The sequence below is a fragment of the Schistocerca gregaria genome, chromosome 4 (assembly GCF_023897955.1).
Source record: "Schistocerca gregaria isolate iqSchGreg1 chromosome 4, iqSchGreg1.2, whole genome shotgun sequence".
Taxonomy (NCBI): Eukaryota; Metazoa; Arthropoda; class Insecta; order Orthoptera; family Acrididae; genus Schistocerca; species Schistocerca gregaria.
Window position 1 is genome coordinate 23,291,208 of NC_064923.1, and position 16,971 is coordinate 23,308,178.

Sequence of the window (16,971 nt, forward strand, 5' to 3'; positions counted from 1 at the left end):
GCTATTTCCATTAAACCTCGTTAATCAGAAAAACGGTAATTTACATCTGCATCGGAACAAAATTCCGTTCCGCCCAGCCTGTGGCTACCTCGGTGAATACCTGCCGGGTAGCACGTCACACAGTACTCGTTTGGGTTGGGTGGTCCCATACAGAATCTCTCCATGCTGCCTAATGTTTTCCTAACGTCACACACGTCACATACTTCACTTTTATGTCATAATCATTTCTGAGAGGTAAAGAAATTGCATGACAACATGCACAGCTAGTGGCGTCAAAATTAACACACATACTTTATGTGACTCAAAAGACGAACGAGTTACTTTCCGACGTTGTTTTAGATGTGCAAGTGCCAGTCAAAACTCGCGGTGTCGGCACTCTGCCGAGCATTTCGCTAGTTAACACCGGTCTTCTTGTGTGTGTTTCAAGCTCAAGAGCATCTCCAAGCAAAAAATGGACAACAGCAACATTCAGACGGTTTCGTACTGCTCAATTGCTACATTAAAACGGTATGTTTCTTTTTCAGAACTGTAAAAACCCGAGCGTGACAGCATTCGAACCTGTAATCTTCAGATCCGAAGTCCGACGCCTTATCCATTAGGCCACACGGTCACTGACGACCAACATTTACATGTATACGGCTCACCTCGAAACGCTCACACCTCTGAGGATTTGTGTTTTCGTTCTACACAGCCACTGCCCCTTGCTCTTTCCCACCCATTCGTTACATTCAACCTCTTACGAGACCGTCCAAATATAGACTAAAAAAAAGACCACACACTTTGTGCATTCGGAATCGAAGGCAGGGCGTCCCTCGCCGCATTTGCTACGATGGCCATTTGCTACTTCTGCAGAAGCGGCGGCGGCGACGAGGACGACGACGACCGCGAGAGGCTCTGAGATATGTGATACATACATCTATAAAATGTAATTCAGACTGCCTCGTCCCACCTTATGCTGTACCGCTTTGGCAAATGCTTTATCTGCGCCATTCGCCTTGATCACATCTGAGAGTAATTCTTAAAAAAACGCCTGTCGCTAATTGTTCGTCATCACAGATACTGTTTGCTATACGGCCACGACGCGCAACTGATTTCCAATATTCATCTTTCTCCTGTGAGGATTGAACTTACGACCACTGGTTTATCAGACCAGTGCTCTACCACTTTTTTTTCTTTTTTTTAGTTAATATTTTTTTCTTTTTTTAATTTTTTAATTTATATATTTTTAATTATCATTTTTTCTATTTTTTTCTTTAAAAAAAATACTCCTATTTCTTCGTGAAACATTTGTGTGCCGTGACTGGCGTGGGTACATGTCCTTTGACGTGTTGGCGCTTCGCAGTTATGCAAAAGTATTGTTTCCGGAGCGGAAGTAAGCCAATGTAGAACGTCTCTCAAGTTGGAGGTACAGTGCAGATAAGAAAGTTTTGGAACAATTGGTTATACTTAGGACGTTGTTTCAAATGATAATGTTGGTCCTGAAGATACAAAATGAAGGCGCTGAGATCTGCATGATTTTTGGTAACAATGTAGTATGCACATTGTCCAAGGAGCCAGGCGTAACTATTATTCTTCGCGGCGGGGAACAATCGCCAATCCGGATGTAGCACATCTTCCACAGTGATCGTATTTTCCGACGTCCTGTTAATAATCGACAGCTTTTTCCTCGTCCAGTTCCAGATGACGACATTCTCTCTCAAACGAATGTGTGAGCCAGGGTATCTATAAGCTGACAACGGGTACAGTATGGCGTAGGGCGCAGTTTAATTTGATTCAACTTTTCGCCTGTGATGATCTTTTCATTGACAATATCATACCATACTGACGCTACGTCCAACGGCAGAATTGGGTTGCTGATGTTAGCCCATATACGTTGCCACATTTTTCCCGGATGTTTTGTTTCGATCGGATGTCGGTGCTGCCGCTTCGCTAGTTGAGTGTAAAGGGTTGAGGTAGTAAAATGTTGGGGCGACTGAGGCAGGTAGCTGATTTCCGTGTAATAGACGCGGACGTATCCCAACTGTTCATTGATGCGCCCAACATGGATTGGTGGCCGCATATCCTGAGGTAGTAAGGAGGTGAATAGGCTCTTCGATAGTCCAGTGTGATTACAGCGAAGTATTTTGGACGTTCTATTTATGAAGACTGCAAGACACTGTGAGCGTACATCCTTGATTCCTAACCCGCGTGCGTGGCGAGCCAGTGTTAACGTGTGAAGTGGAGTTTTGAAGATATTGCCTCTCCAGACAAACCAATACATGGCAACAAGCAGCTTGTGAGCGACGTCATCGGGTATTGGCAACACAGCGGCGATGTGATAGATTTTACTAAGAACAAACATATTTATAAACTGCGCTCGTTGGAGACGGTTGAGGGATCTAGACTTATGTTCCTGGAGCGTTGCTCGAACTGTGTTGAGTATAAGTTGCCAGTTCGTCCTGGTCATCTCACGCGGGTCCGGCAGCAGAGTAATTCCAAGTTGCTTAATCTTATCAACACGTTGCAACCAAGATGATACCATATATTCATCAAATGGACCGAGAGGAAGAATTTTAGATTTGTGGGTATTGATCAACGCACCGGCGGAATGCGTGTACTGTGTGGTCAGGCGGAGCACCGTGTCAATATCGTCCGTCATATTCACAATGACGCTAATGTCATCAGCATATGCATGGCAAACCGTTTTAACATTAAAGACCGTGAGGCCGGCGAGTTGTGCATGCAGATTAAATAACAGCGGCTCAACCGCGATGGCAAACAACGACATCGAGAGAGGGCAGCCTTGGCGAACAGATTGTTTGATGGGCACACGAGTAGTGAGTTGACCATTAACCTTTATTCTAGACGTTGTTCCAACTATGCATTGCTGTAAAAGCTGAAGGAACTGATGACTGAACCCCATTTTGTGCATGACGTTTGTTAAAAACTTGTGGCTAATCCTATCAAAGGCCTTTTCAAAATCTAAAACCATAATTCCTAGTTGACATTTACAGAGCCATGTTAAATGTAGGACGTCCCTGTAGGCACATAAAACATTCGTCATGGATCGACCTGTACCGACGCTTGTCTGGTACGGACCAATAACTTTCGAGAGAAGGGGTTTCAGCCGATGATGTAATAGACGAGTCAAGATTTTAAAATCAGTGTTCAACAATGTAATGGGTCGATAATCGTGCAAAGAACGGCTGCGCGCTATTTTGGGAATCAATACGACCAAGCCTTCAGTAAAGTCTATTGGAAAGGGGTCACCATTCAGCAATTCATTCTACATCGTTGTTAATTCATCACCAATAAGGTCCCAGAAGCGGATGTAAAATTCAGCAGGGAGACCGTCTAATCCCGCCGCTTTGTGTCGTGGTGATCCTGTTATGACAACCTTGAGGTCTTCATTTGTAACATTTTCCAGAAGGTCAACATTGTCGTCAGCAGTAACTGTCGTTGCAATGGGAGATAAAATAATTTCTTCCATTAATGAGTCGGTTTCCGGCTCTGCATAAAGGTTCGTATAGTATGCGACAACATGAGTTTTGATGTCGTTCCGCGTGTTGTACTCCCGTCCTCCGTCGTCTCGAAGATTGTGGAGTAGCTTCTGCCTTCCACGTTTTGCTTCCCTGATAATGTGGAAAATTGAAGGCCTTTCGTGCATAATATCAGTCCCAGTCCGCGCTCTTACTTTAGGACCATCCAGTGACCGCCGCATCAGAGTTGTAATTTTGGCTTTAATACGTTTGATTTGAAGGTTGTGGCTGATGATGCGTGTGGGATCACCGTACAACTCGCGCAAGCAGGAGAAATAAAACTCTAATGTGCGCTTCCTCCAGTATACTGTGTCCCGGGCATATTGGACCACACATTTCTTGAATTGCGGCTTTACGAATTCGGTCCACCAGACTACACGTCTTGCGTATCTTGCTTGATTGCTCATACACTTGTCCCAAGTGCGTGTGAGAGCTTGTCGCAGTTCGACGTCGTCGAGGAGAGAGAGATTGAGCTGCCATACACCACGACCCAAAAATGTCGTTTGCTTAGCAGAGATGACTGTTATATGGAAGGCACAGTGATCAGAAAAATTTACCGGCCATATCTCACAGTCAATTACATTGTGCAGTAGTCCTTTGGTGACATACATTCTGTCTAATCGACTTGCTGAACTATGGCACACGTAGGTGTACGCCAGAGCCTGTGGACGAAGATAGGTCCAGATATCTATCAGACCTAAACCATCAGTTAAAACTTTTAAGTCGTCACAAAAATTAAAATTTGGGCACTGGTCCTCGCGGCGTAACACACAATTAAAATCCCCGCCTAAAAGTATATTATGTCTGACGTTAGTGAAGAGGCGTACTATGTCCTCTCTGTAAAATTCGCGCCTGTCGCGTCGACCGTCAGACCCAGTTGGGGCATAGATATTTACTAAAAGCAACCCGTTTAGTTTTGCCGTGATCCCGCGCCCAGTTTCGAATAAGGTGTCTAATTCACACTGAATGCCGGCTTTATACAGGATAGCTGTACCACATTCATCACCTATGTTCACAATGGCTTCATAGCTGGGAATATCTTCTACCTTAGTGAAAACAACTTCTTGTAACATAGCTATGTCGACGTCTGCTGCGTACAAGTAATCACGCAAGCTCTTCCATTTAACGTCTGAGACAATTCTATTGACATTAATCGTTGCAATCTTGTACGCTTGTGTCATCCCTAAGTCTGCTAGTCTCGTTCCACGTCCTCAGACCACGAAGTGGTCGTAACAGGTATATCGGGGGCCGTCGTTTCCATTGGTTCACCTGTACGGGCATCGACATGCCTGGAACCATCATCTTCTTGCGGCTTGGATGTACCGTTTCCCTCTGTGTTGGGCAACAACATTTCAGAGGAATTCTTCTTGAGGTATTTCTGGGTTCTCAACAGCTTGCTTTCCAACTCGTCTAGTTCCTCTTGACTTTGTTTCCGAGCAGCACGTTTAGATCTGACGGCCGGTTGTTTGAAGCTGGCGTTGCCAGCAGTTGTCGGGCCACCAACGGATACGTTTTCGACGCCGATGGCGGAGCCTTTCACCTTACCGGAAGGTGAACCATGTATCACAGTCGGTGTTTTCGTGGGAGTAGGAACAATAGACGTCAACTGCTGACGACTTTGGTGCTGAGCCGGCGTTTTCTCCCCTTCAAGTCGCACTTGGCTCGCAGGCGTGGGGTCTGGTATGTGATCAGTCTGACGATCGCGAGGATCGGCGATATTTTGACTATTATCGGCAGCGGAGGCCGCAGGCTGCACCGCTGTGGCGGTGTCAGCCGGGCCGGTTGCGGGCGCGGCAGCCAGTGTGGTCGGCCGCTGCGAAGCAGGCAAGTCTGCTAACGTCTGCGCGTACGTCAACTTGTCTTCCGTCTCGGTGCCCCCCGCACCAAGGAAAGGTCGAAATTCGCGGCGAGGGGATTTAATGCGTGGACATCCTGCTTTTATATGATCGGGGGACCCACAAATAACGCAAGTACGTGGTTGCCCATCGTAAACAACGAGGGCTTTAAATCTACGCACAGTTACAAAGGACGGTATATGGCGATGCAAATCAATCTTGACATTACGGACACCATTGTCGACATTGAAGTGCCTGCTCCCCTGCCACTTCTCGCCATAGATATGAAGGACTTTGCCATACGGTTCAAGCGTTCGTTTGATGTTCTCGAATTCCATTTCGAAAGGTAAGTTAAAGACGCGGACCGTTCTCAAACCTAGCCCAGCATAACTGATCCCCACTTTCAAAACTTCTCCTTTCGAGGTACGAAAATTAGAAGACCCTTCCGTTGTCGTCATAATCCCATGACACACCTCGTCATTTTTAAGACCAACGTACAGAGCGTTAGCTAGAAAATCATACTGCAAACCATTAACATCACCGTCTCGCAAACCTAATTGGTCGAAAAGCCAGTTGTCAATATCGAGTACATTAGGTCGTTCACAACCGAACGGGAACTCAACTGTAAGATTGCACTTGCGGTATCTAGCCTCCATTATAAGGCGGATTTATCGTTACTTACAAACACTGAGAAGCTGTAAACAACAGCGAGCACGCGCGCGGCGAGGGCTGCAACACGTGCACAAAACTCACGTCCGACCGCTACGGCGACTCGGCCGCGACTGCCACTGAGCTAAAGAGGCGCGGCCTAGCGGTACTCTTGGGTACTTCGTCCTTACGGTCGTCTGCATCATCAGACTTCAGCTGACAACACTTCATATTTGCATTTGCTACGATGGCCATTTGCTACTTCTGCAGAAGCGTCCCACCTTATGCTGTACCGCTTTGGCAAATGCTTTATCTGCGCCATTCGCCTTAATCACCTCTGAGAGTAATTCTTAAAAAAACGCCTCTCGCTAATTGTTCGTCATCACAGATACTGTTTGCTATACGGCCACGACGCGCAACTGATTTCCAAAATTCATCTTTCTCCTGAGAGGATGGAACTTACGACCCCTGGTTTATCAGTCCAGCACTCTACCACTGAGCTAAAGAGGCGCAGCCTAGCGGTACTCTTGGGTACTTCGTTCTTACGGTCGTCTGCATCATCAAACTTCAGCTGACAACACTTCATGTTACCGGCTAATATTTGCAGCTATGGCGACCCATTACTGCTTGGCTACACATCTGACACGTAACCTATGTGCTCTCCAAACAACAACACTTGCATTTCAGAACATGTCTTTCACACATGTCTACAAAATCACCTTCACCTTCAAATACAGTTTCCTTGCGACTGACAGAGACGTAGGCAAAGTTTAAAGTTGCTGTTTCCATTAAATCTCGTTAATCAGAAAAACGGTAATTTACATCTGCAGCGGAACAAAATTCCGTTCCACCCAGCGTGTAGCTCGAATCCATTACCCTGGGATTAGGAGTCTGACGCTCTACCGACTGAGCTAGCCGGCTACCTCGATGAATACCTGCCAGGTAGCATGGCCCATAGTACTCGTATGGGGTGGGTGGTCCCATACAGAATCTCTCCATGCTGCCTAATGTTTTCCTAACGTCACACTCGTCACATACTTCACTTTTATGTCATAATCATTTCTGAGAGGTAAAGAAATTGCATGACCACATGCAGAGCTAGTGGCGTCAAAATTAACACACATACTTTATGTGACTCAAAATCCGAACGGGTTACTTTCCGACGTTGTTTTAGATGTGCAAGTGCCAGTCAAAACTCGCGGTGTCGGCACTCTGCCGACCATTTCGCTAGTTAACACCGGTCTTGTTGTGTGTGTTTCAAGCTCAAGAGCATCAGCAAGCAAAAAATGGTCAACAGCAACATTCAGACGGTTTCGTACTGCTCAATTGCTACATTAAAACGGTATGTTTCTTTTTCACAACTGGAAAAACACGAGCGTGACAGCATTCGAACCTGTAATCTTCAGATCCGAAGTCCGACACCTTATCCATTAGGCGACACGGTCACTGACGACCAACATTTACATGCATACGACTCATCTCGAAACGCTCACACCCCTGAGGATTTGTGTTTTCGTTCTACACAGCCGCTGCCCCTTGCTCTTTCCCACCCATTCGTTACATTCAACCTCTTACGAGACCGACCAAATATAGACTAAAAAACAAGACCACACACTTTGTGCATTCGGAATCGAAGGCAGGGCGTCCCTCGCCGCATTTGCTACGATGGCCATTTGCTACTTCTGCAGAAGCAGCGACGACGACGACGACGACGACGACGACGACGACCGCGAGAGGCTCTGAGATATGTTAGAAATACATCTATAAAATCTAATTCAGACTGCCTCGTCCCACCTTATGCTGTACCGCTTTGACAAATGCTTTATCTGCGCCATTCGCCTTAATCACATCTGAGAGTAATTCTTAAAAAAACGCCTGTCGCTAATTGTTCGTCATCACAGATACTGTTTGCTATACGGCCACGACGCGCAACTGATTTCCAAAATTCATCTCTCTTCTGTGAGGATGGAACTTACAACCCCTTGTTTATCAGACCAGCGCTCTACCACTGAGCTAAAGATGCGCGGCCTAGCGGTACTCTTGGGTACTTCGTCCTTACGGTCGTCTGCATCATCAGACTTCAGCTGACAACACTTCATATTACCGGCTAATATTTACAACTATGGCGACCCATTACTGCGTGGCTACACATCTGACACGTAACCTATGTGCTCTCCAAACAACAACACTTGCATTGCAGAACATGTCTTTCACACATGTCTACAAAATCACCTTCACCTTTAAATACAGTTTCCTTGCGACTGACAGTGACGTAGGCAAAGTTTAAAGTTGCTATTTCCATTAAATCTCGTTAATCAGAAAAACGGTAATTTACATCTGCAGCGGAACAAATTTCCGTTCCGCCCAGCGTGTAGCTCGAAACCACTACCCTGGGATTAGGAGTCTGACGCTCTTCCGACTGAGCTAGCCGGCTACCTCGGTGAATACCTGCCGGGTAGCACATCACACAGTACTCGTTTGGGTTGGGTGGTCCCATACAGAATCTCTCCATGCTGCCTAATGTTCTCCTAACGTCACAGTCGTCACATACTTCACTTTTATGTCATAATCATTTCTGAGAGGTAAAGAAATTGCATGACCACATGCAGAGCTAGTGGCGTCAAAATTAACACACATACTTTATGTGACTCAAAATCCGAACGAGCTACTTTCCGACGTTGTTTTAGATGTGCAAGTGCCAGTCAAAACTCGCGGTGTCGGCACTCTGCTGTCCATTTCGCTGGTTAACACCAGTCTTGTTGTGTGTGTTTCAAGCTCAAGAGCATCACCAAGCAAAAAATGGTCAACAGCAACATTCAGACGGTTTCGTACTGCTCAATTGCTACATTAAAACGGTATGTTTCTTTTTCACAACTGGAAAAACACGAGCGTGACAGCATTCGAACCTGTAATCTTCAGATCCGAAGTCCGACACCTTATCCATTAGGCCACACGGTCACTGACGACCAACATTTACATGCATACGACTCATCTCGAAACGCTCACACCCCTGAGGATTTGTGTTTTCGTTCTACACAGCCGCTGCCCCTTGCTCTTTCCCACCCATTCGTTACATTCAACCTCTTACGAGACCGACCAAATATAGACTAAAAAACCAGACCACACACTTTGTGCATTCGGAATCGAAGGCAGGGCGTCCCTCGCCGCATTTGCTACGATGGCCATTTGCTACTTCTGCAGAAGCAGCGACGACGACGACGACGACGACGACGACGACGACGACCGCGAGAGAAATACATCTATAAAATGTAATTCAGACTGCCTCGTCCCACCTTATGCTGTACCTTTTTTTTTTTTTTTTTGTTCCTGTATTGTCATTTTATACCTACAAAGGTTGGCCGGCAGCGGCCTAATATGCCGCTCTTCGGCCACAAGAAACATACAAGAGATAAAAACAGGAAGACATAATCTCAAAACACAGACATGGAGGACAAAAATCAGAAGACAACAGAGAATAAAAAGAAATGAAGTCGTTCACCGACGCAGCACTGTTTCAGTTTTAAAAAGACGGGCAGCACAGCACGGAACAGAGAACACTAGCACAGGTGAACGGTGGAGCAGAAAACGAAGAAACACTCGAGGCACAGACGGGACGAAAGACACGGACACTGCGGAGATGGGCTTCGGCGCTTGCAGGGGCACTGTCCACACCGAAAAGCTGGGGGGCCTGCCAAGGGAAAAAACAGGGGGAGGGAAGGAGGGAGGGGGAGATAGGATGCCAGGGAGGAGGAGGGGAGAAAACGAAAAAAGGGGGGTGGAAGCCCAGGGAGAGGGGGAGGGGAGGTAAGGATGAAAGGAGGGAGAGAGGAAGGGAGAGAAGGGAGAGAGGGTGCCCACAGGAAAATGAGAGGAGAGGGGAAGGCAAGGCTCAAAGTTGGTAGGAGGGGTAGATGGAGGGGAGGAGGGCATCATCCGGGAGGGGGAGTCGGCGGAAGCCACCTTGGGAGAGGGTGTGGAGAGTGTGAAGATGGAGAGCAGGTGGGATACAGGAGTACAGGCGCGGCAGTGGGTTGGGGTGGGAGAGGATGGAAGAGACAAGCGGGTGGGGAGGATCAAGCTTGCGGGAGGTGTAGAGGATCCGTATCCGTTGGAGGAAGAGAAGGAGGTGTGGGAAGGGGATGAGGTCATAGAGGAGCCGCGTGGGGGAAGGGAGGCGGATGCGATAGGCGAGGCGGAGTGCATGCCGTTCAAGGATTTGAAGGGATTTGTAAAAGGTAGGCGGGGCAGAGATCCAGGCGGGATGGGCATAACAGAGGATAGGGCGGATGAGAGATTTATAGGTGTGGAGGACGGTGGAGGGGTCCAGACCCCATGTGCGGCCAGAAAGGAGCTTCAGGAGGTGTAGTCGGGAGCGTGCCTTGGCTTGGATTGTCCGGAGATGAGGGGTCCAGGAGAGGCGACGGTCAAGGTTGACGCCAAGGTATTTGAGGGTGGGTGTGAGGTTAATAGGACGGCCATAAATGGTAAGATAGAAATCAAGGAGACGGAAGGAAGGGGTGGTTTTGCCTACGATGATTGCCTGGGTCTTGGAAGGATTGACCTTGAGCAACCACTGGTTACACCAAGAGGTGAACCGGTCAAGATGGGATTGGAGAAGGTGTTGGGAGCGTTGCAGGGTGGGGGCAAGGGCAAGGAAGGCGGTGTCATCGGCGTACTGGAGAAGGTGAAGGGGGGGTGCAGGTGGAGGCATGTCCGCCGTATAAAGAAGGTAAAGAAGAGGGGAAAGGACGGAACCTTGGGGCACACCGGCAGAGGGGTAGAAGGTGTAGGAATCAGTGTTGTGGATAGTGACATAGGAAGGGCGGTGGGAAATGAAGGAGGCGATCAGACAGACGTAGTTAATAGGAAGAGCAAAGGTTTGGAGCTTGAAGAGGAGACCAGAATGCCACACTCGGTCATAGGCGCGTTCAAGGTCAAGGGAGAGGAATATGGCGGAGCGACGGGAGTTGAGTTGTTCGGAGAGGAGGTGAGTGAGGTGAAGGAGAAGGTCATCGGCAGAGAAGGATGGTCGAAAGCCACATTGGGTGGAGGGAAGGAAGCGGTGCCGGTGGAGATGCCGGTGGATGCGGCGGGTTAGAATGGATTCCAGGACCTTGCTGAAGACCGAGGTAAGGCTTATAGGACGGTAGGAGGAGACAGCGGAAGGTGGTTTATCGGGTTTGAGGAACATCAGGATCCGGGAGGTTTTCCACAGGTCGGGGTAGAAGCCGGTGGACAAGACCACATTGTACAGCCTGGCCAGGGTGGAGAGGAAGGGGGCGGGAGCTTCACGGAGGTGACGGTAAGTAACACGGTCGTGACCAGGAGCAGTGTTGCGTTTGGTGCGGAGTATATCGATGATGTCTTGAGTAGTTATAGGGGTATTGAGTTCAGTGTGTGTAATGTTGTCCAAGTACTGGAAGCCAGGAGCTAGTGGAGGGATAGAGGTGTCAGTTCGATCGCGGACATCGGGGAAGAGGGAATAATCGAACTGGGGATCGTCAGGGATGGTAAAGACATCGGTGAGGTAGGAGGCAAAATGGTTGGCCTTACTAAGGTTGTCAGGAAAGGGATTGTCATTATGAAGGAGAGGATAGTAAGGGGGGGGTTTTGATCCAGTAAGGCGGCGGAAGGCTGACCAGTATTTGGACGAGTTAATAGGTAGGGTAGCATTAAGACGGGTGCATGTCTGTCGCCAGTCCCGGCGTTTCTTAGCCGCGAGCAAGTTCCGGATGTGTCTCTGGAGTTGCCGGTGGCGTTGTAGTATGTCCCGGTCACGCGTGTGGAGGAAGGCACGGTAGAGACGACGGGATTCTCGAAGGAGGAGGACGGCCTGTGGGGGTAAAGTGGGACGGTGCGGGTGGATGGCGACGGTAGGGATGTGGGCCTCCACGGCCTCAGACAAGGTCTGCTGGAGAAAGGATGCGGCATGGGTTATGTCATGTGGGCGGTGGTAGGTGAGGGGGTGGCTATCGACCCAGGTAGTAAGGGTATCCCGGTATGCATTCCAGTCGGCACAGGAGTAATCATGGACATACTTGGGGGGAGGGTCAAGGCGAGGATCGGGACGGGGGCGACGACCGTCTGATATGGTAAGAAGGACAGGGAGATGGTCACTGCCAATAGGGTTGAGGACGTCCACCGCTATGCGGCCAAGGAGATTGGGGGAGGCTAGGACGACATCGGGTGTGGTATTGGATTCAGGGCGGGTGTGTTGGGGAAGAGGAAGGACATCTCCTTGGATGGTGGCGAGGAACCGATGCCACCGCCGTAACTGGGTGGCGGAGCGACTATGGATATTGAGATCTGCGGCAATCACGTAGGAGGAGAAGGTACGGTCGATGTGGGAAAGGAAGTCAAAAGGAATAGGGGCAGAGGGGCGGACATAGATGGTGGCGCAGGTAACGGTGAGGCCGGGGAAGAATAGACTAAGGATCAGGTGTTCCGTGGGGTTGGGAAGGAGGGGTTGGAGCCGAACAGGGATCTGGCGATGGTGGCCAATGGCAACTCCGCCACGCGCTATCGGGAGGGGGTTGTCAGAGCGGTGAAGGAGGTAGGGCGAGGTATGGACAGTATGGTGGGGCTGGAGGAATGTTTCGTTTAGGAGGAAGGCATCCACGCGGTGGGTGGTGAGGGTATGCATAAGGAGATTCTTGTTGACAGGAAGGGAACGGATGTTGTTAAACAGGATACGTTGCTGTCGCGCCATAGTGGGAATTTAGACGAGGGTGTCGAGACGGGAGAAGGTAAAATGGGCCTGGTTATGGGAGTAGGTGGCGTAAGTGTTGAGCTGGAAGACGGAACGGGCGGCAAGGGATACCTGCTGGAGGGTGTGGGGGCGCTGAAAGGGGTGGATGTTCTGAAGGACAACGGTTACAAAGCGGATGATGTCCTCAGCTGTGGGGGGGGGACGGAGGGAATTGCCGGGAGGGGTGGGGGCATCCAAGGGGCGGACAGGGACAGTGAGTTCAGGAGCGGAGGGAGGGGGTCGGGCCTTGCACTTTTGGGAGTAGGTTGGGTGTTGGAGGTTACAGGTGTTACAGGAGGGGGGGGACTGAAGGTTGGGGCACTGCCGGAGGAAGTGCGCTTCTTTGCAGTGCGGGCAGACGGGGGCCTCGCGGCACTCAGATGTAGGATGTGCATTATAGCGCAAGCACCTCTGGCAGCGGATGGACTGTGGAGGGGAGCGGGAGGGGTCGACCTTATAACGGCGGTTGAAAAGGAGGGCACCCTCCTTGAGGAGGAGGTCTATGGAGGGAGCATGCTCGGAGAACACCCGCATGAGGCGGGTGGGGCCGGCTGGATTGTGAATCCGGCGGACAGCTCGAACCTCTAGATAGGGATGGGCCTTCAGCTCCGCCAACACCTCCTCCTCCGTGATCATCGGGCTAAGCCGAGTGATCACGGCAGTGAGGGTCGGTGGGCGATGGGGCGGCTGGGGTTGTCGGGATGAGGAGGGGGGGGGAGCAGGGGCAAGGGAGGCATGGGGACCAAACCGTTTGAGGGGAATGCGGGAGAGGATGTCGGAGTGGAGGGTGGGGCTGGGGGATGTGATCAGGACGGAGTCCCGACGGGGGGTGGGAAGGGAGATCGGGGCTCCGGGGAAGTGCTGGCGGAGGAGAAGGGTAAGATTGCGGGCCTCCAGGAGAGAGGGATCAGGGTGAGAAAGGAGGTACCTGTAGGAGGGGGAGGTAGAGGAGGGAGTAGATAGGGAAGGTGAGGTGGTATCCATGGCATCCTGGGGGGTTGGAGGGGGGAGAGTCTGCGACTTCTTGGGAGCAGAAGAGGCTGGGGTGCCGCTGGGACGTTTCACAGCGGGAGAGGGACGGGAAGAGGTGTGGGGGATGGGGACGACCGGGAGATGGCGGGAGACGGCAGGTCCCACCGGCGGTGCAGGCACTGGTGGTGGTGCTGGTGCTGGCGCTGGGGCTGGAGCTGGCGCCACAGAAGATGCAGTGGCAGTGGTTGGCACTGGCGATGGCGAGGGCGATGGTGATGGTGATGGTGATGGTGATGACGATGATGATGGTGTGGCGTGGGTGGTGGCCCGACGGGCAACAACCCTGGCGGGGGTGGCATGAGTCACATGTGGGAGGGGAGGGAATGGGTCACGTGAGGCATGGGGGGTAGGAACAGGGGAGGGAGCAACAAAAGGAGCGGGGGTGGGAAGAGTGAGGAGGGGGGGAATATATGGGGGAGGCGGTGAATGAGCACACCACGTGATGGTGGTGGCAGCAAGTGAGGGGAACGTGTACACTATTGCAGTGGTAGTGGCGGTAGTTGTGGGGGTTGTCATGGTGAGAGGATAAGTGGGAGAGGGGAAAAGAGGAAAAATAACAGGGGACAGTCAAAGGACAAGGACAAGAGACTGACGAAGAGGAAGGGTAAGACGTAAGCAGAGACGACAGAAAGAAAGACGGGCAGGGAGCGGCGGCGGCGGCGGCGGCGGTGGCAGCGGCGGCAGCGGCGGTCGGCAACAGCAGCAGCGGCAGGAACCGGATACGGTGGCGGCAACCGGCGGCGACGTCGGCGGGAGACCGGCGGCGGCGGCGGCGGCGGCGGCGGCGGGAACCGGCGGCGGCGGCGGCGGCGGCGGCGGTTGGCAACAGCAGCAGCGGCAGCAGCGGCAGGAACCGGATACGATGGCGGCAACCGGCGTCGGCGGGAGACCGGCGGCGGCGGCGGCGGCGGCGGTGGCGGTGGTGGGAACCGGCGGCGGCGGCAGCGGCGGCTGGGACCAACGGCGGCAAAGGCTCGGGACAACGGCAGCTGCAGCGATCACTGAAACTCCTAGCACTTCGAAATTAACGACAATAATATCGAAGGGCGCAACCCTCTCGAGTTACGCCGAAGAACGGTGGTGGAGTATGCTGTACCGCTTTGGCAAATGTTTATCTGCGCCATTCGCCTTAATCACATCTGAGAGTAATTCATAAAAAAACGCCTGTCGCTAATTGTTCGTCTTCACAGATACTGTTTGCTATACGGCCACGACGATTTTCAAAATTCATCTCTCTTCTGTGAGGATGGAATTTACAACCCCTTGTTTATCAGACCAGCGATCTACCACTGAGCTAAAGAGGCGCGGCCTAGCGGTACTCTTGGGTACTTCGTCCTTACGGTCGTCTGCATCATCAGACTTCAGCTGACAACACTTCATATTACCGGCTAATATTTGCAACTATGGCGACCCATTACTGCTTGGCTACACATCTGACACGTAACCGATGTGCTCTCCAAACAACAACACTTGCATTTCAGAACATGTCTTTCACACATGTCTACAAAATCACCTTCACCTTCAAATACAGTTTCCTTGCGACTGACAGAGGCGTAGGCAAAGTTTAAAGTTGCTATTTCCATTAAATCTCGTTAATCAGAAAAACGGTAATTTACATCTGCAGCGGAACAAAATTCCGTTCCACCCAGCGTGTAGCTCGAATCAACTACCCTGGGATTAGGAGTCTGACGCTCTTCCGACTGAGCTAGCCGGCTACCTCGGTGAATACCTGCCGGGTAGCACATCACACAGTACTCGTTTGGGTTGGGTGGTCCCATACAGAATCTCTCCATGCTGCCTAATGTTTTCCTAACGTCACACTCGTCACATACTTCACTTTTATGTCATAATCATTTCTGAGAGGTAAAGAAATTGCATGACCACATGCAGAGCTAGTGGCGTCAAAATTAACACACGTACTTTATGTGACTCTAAATCCGAACGAGTTAGTTTCCGACGTTGTTTTAGATGTGCAAGTGCCAGTCAAAACTCGCGGTGTCGGCACTCTGCCGACCATTTCGCTAGTTAACACCGGTCTTGTTGTGTGTGTTTCAAGCTCAAGAGCATCACCAAGCAAAAAATGGTCAACAGCAACATTCAGACGGTTTCGTACTGCTCAATTGCTACATTAAAACGGTATGTTTATTTTTCAGAACTGGAAAAACACGAGCGTGACCGCATTCGAACCTGTAATCTTCAGATCCGAAGTCCGACACCTTATCCATTAGGCCACACGATCACTGACGACCAACATTTACATGCATACGACTCATCTCGAAACGCTCACACCCCTGAGGATTTGTGTTTTCGTTCTACACAGCCGCTGCCCCTTGCTCTTTCCCACCCATTCGTTACATTCAACCTCTTACGAGACCGACCAAATATAGACTAAAAAACAAGACCACACACTTTGTGCATTCGGAATCGTAGGCAAGGCGTCCCTCGCCGCATTTGCTACGATGGCCATTTGCTACTTCTGCAGAAGCAGCGGCGGCGACGACGACGACGACGACGACGACGACGACGACCGCGAGAGGCTCTGAGATATGTGAGAAATACATCTATAAAATCTAATTCAGACTGCCTCGTCCCACCTCATGCTGTACCGCTTTGGCAAATGCTTTATCTGCGCCATTCGCCTTAATCACATCTGAGAGTAATTCTTAAAAAAACGCCTGTCGCTAATTGTTCGTCATCACAGATACTGTTTGCTATACGGCCACGACGCGCAACTGATTTCCAAAATTCATCTCTCTTCTGTGAGGATGGAATTTACTACCCCTTGTTTATCAGACCAGCGCTCTACCACTGAGCTAAAGAGGCGCGGCCTAGCGGTACTCTTGGGTACTTCGTCCTTACGGTCGTCTGCATCATCAGACTTCAGCTGACAACACTTCATATTACCGGCTAATATTTGCAACTATGGCGACCCATTACTGCGTGGCTACACATCTGACACGTAACCTATGTGCTCTCCAAACAACAACACTTGCATTTCAGAACATGTCTTTCACACACGTCTACAAAATCACCTTCACCTTTAAATACAGTTTCCTTGCGACTGACAGAGACGTAGGCAAAGTTTAAAGTTGCTATTTCCATTAAATCTCGTTAATCAGAAAAACGGTAATTTACATCTGCAGCGGAACAAAATTCCGTTCCGCCCAGCGTGTAGCTCGAAACCACTACC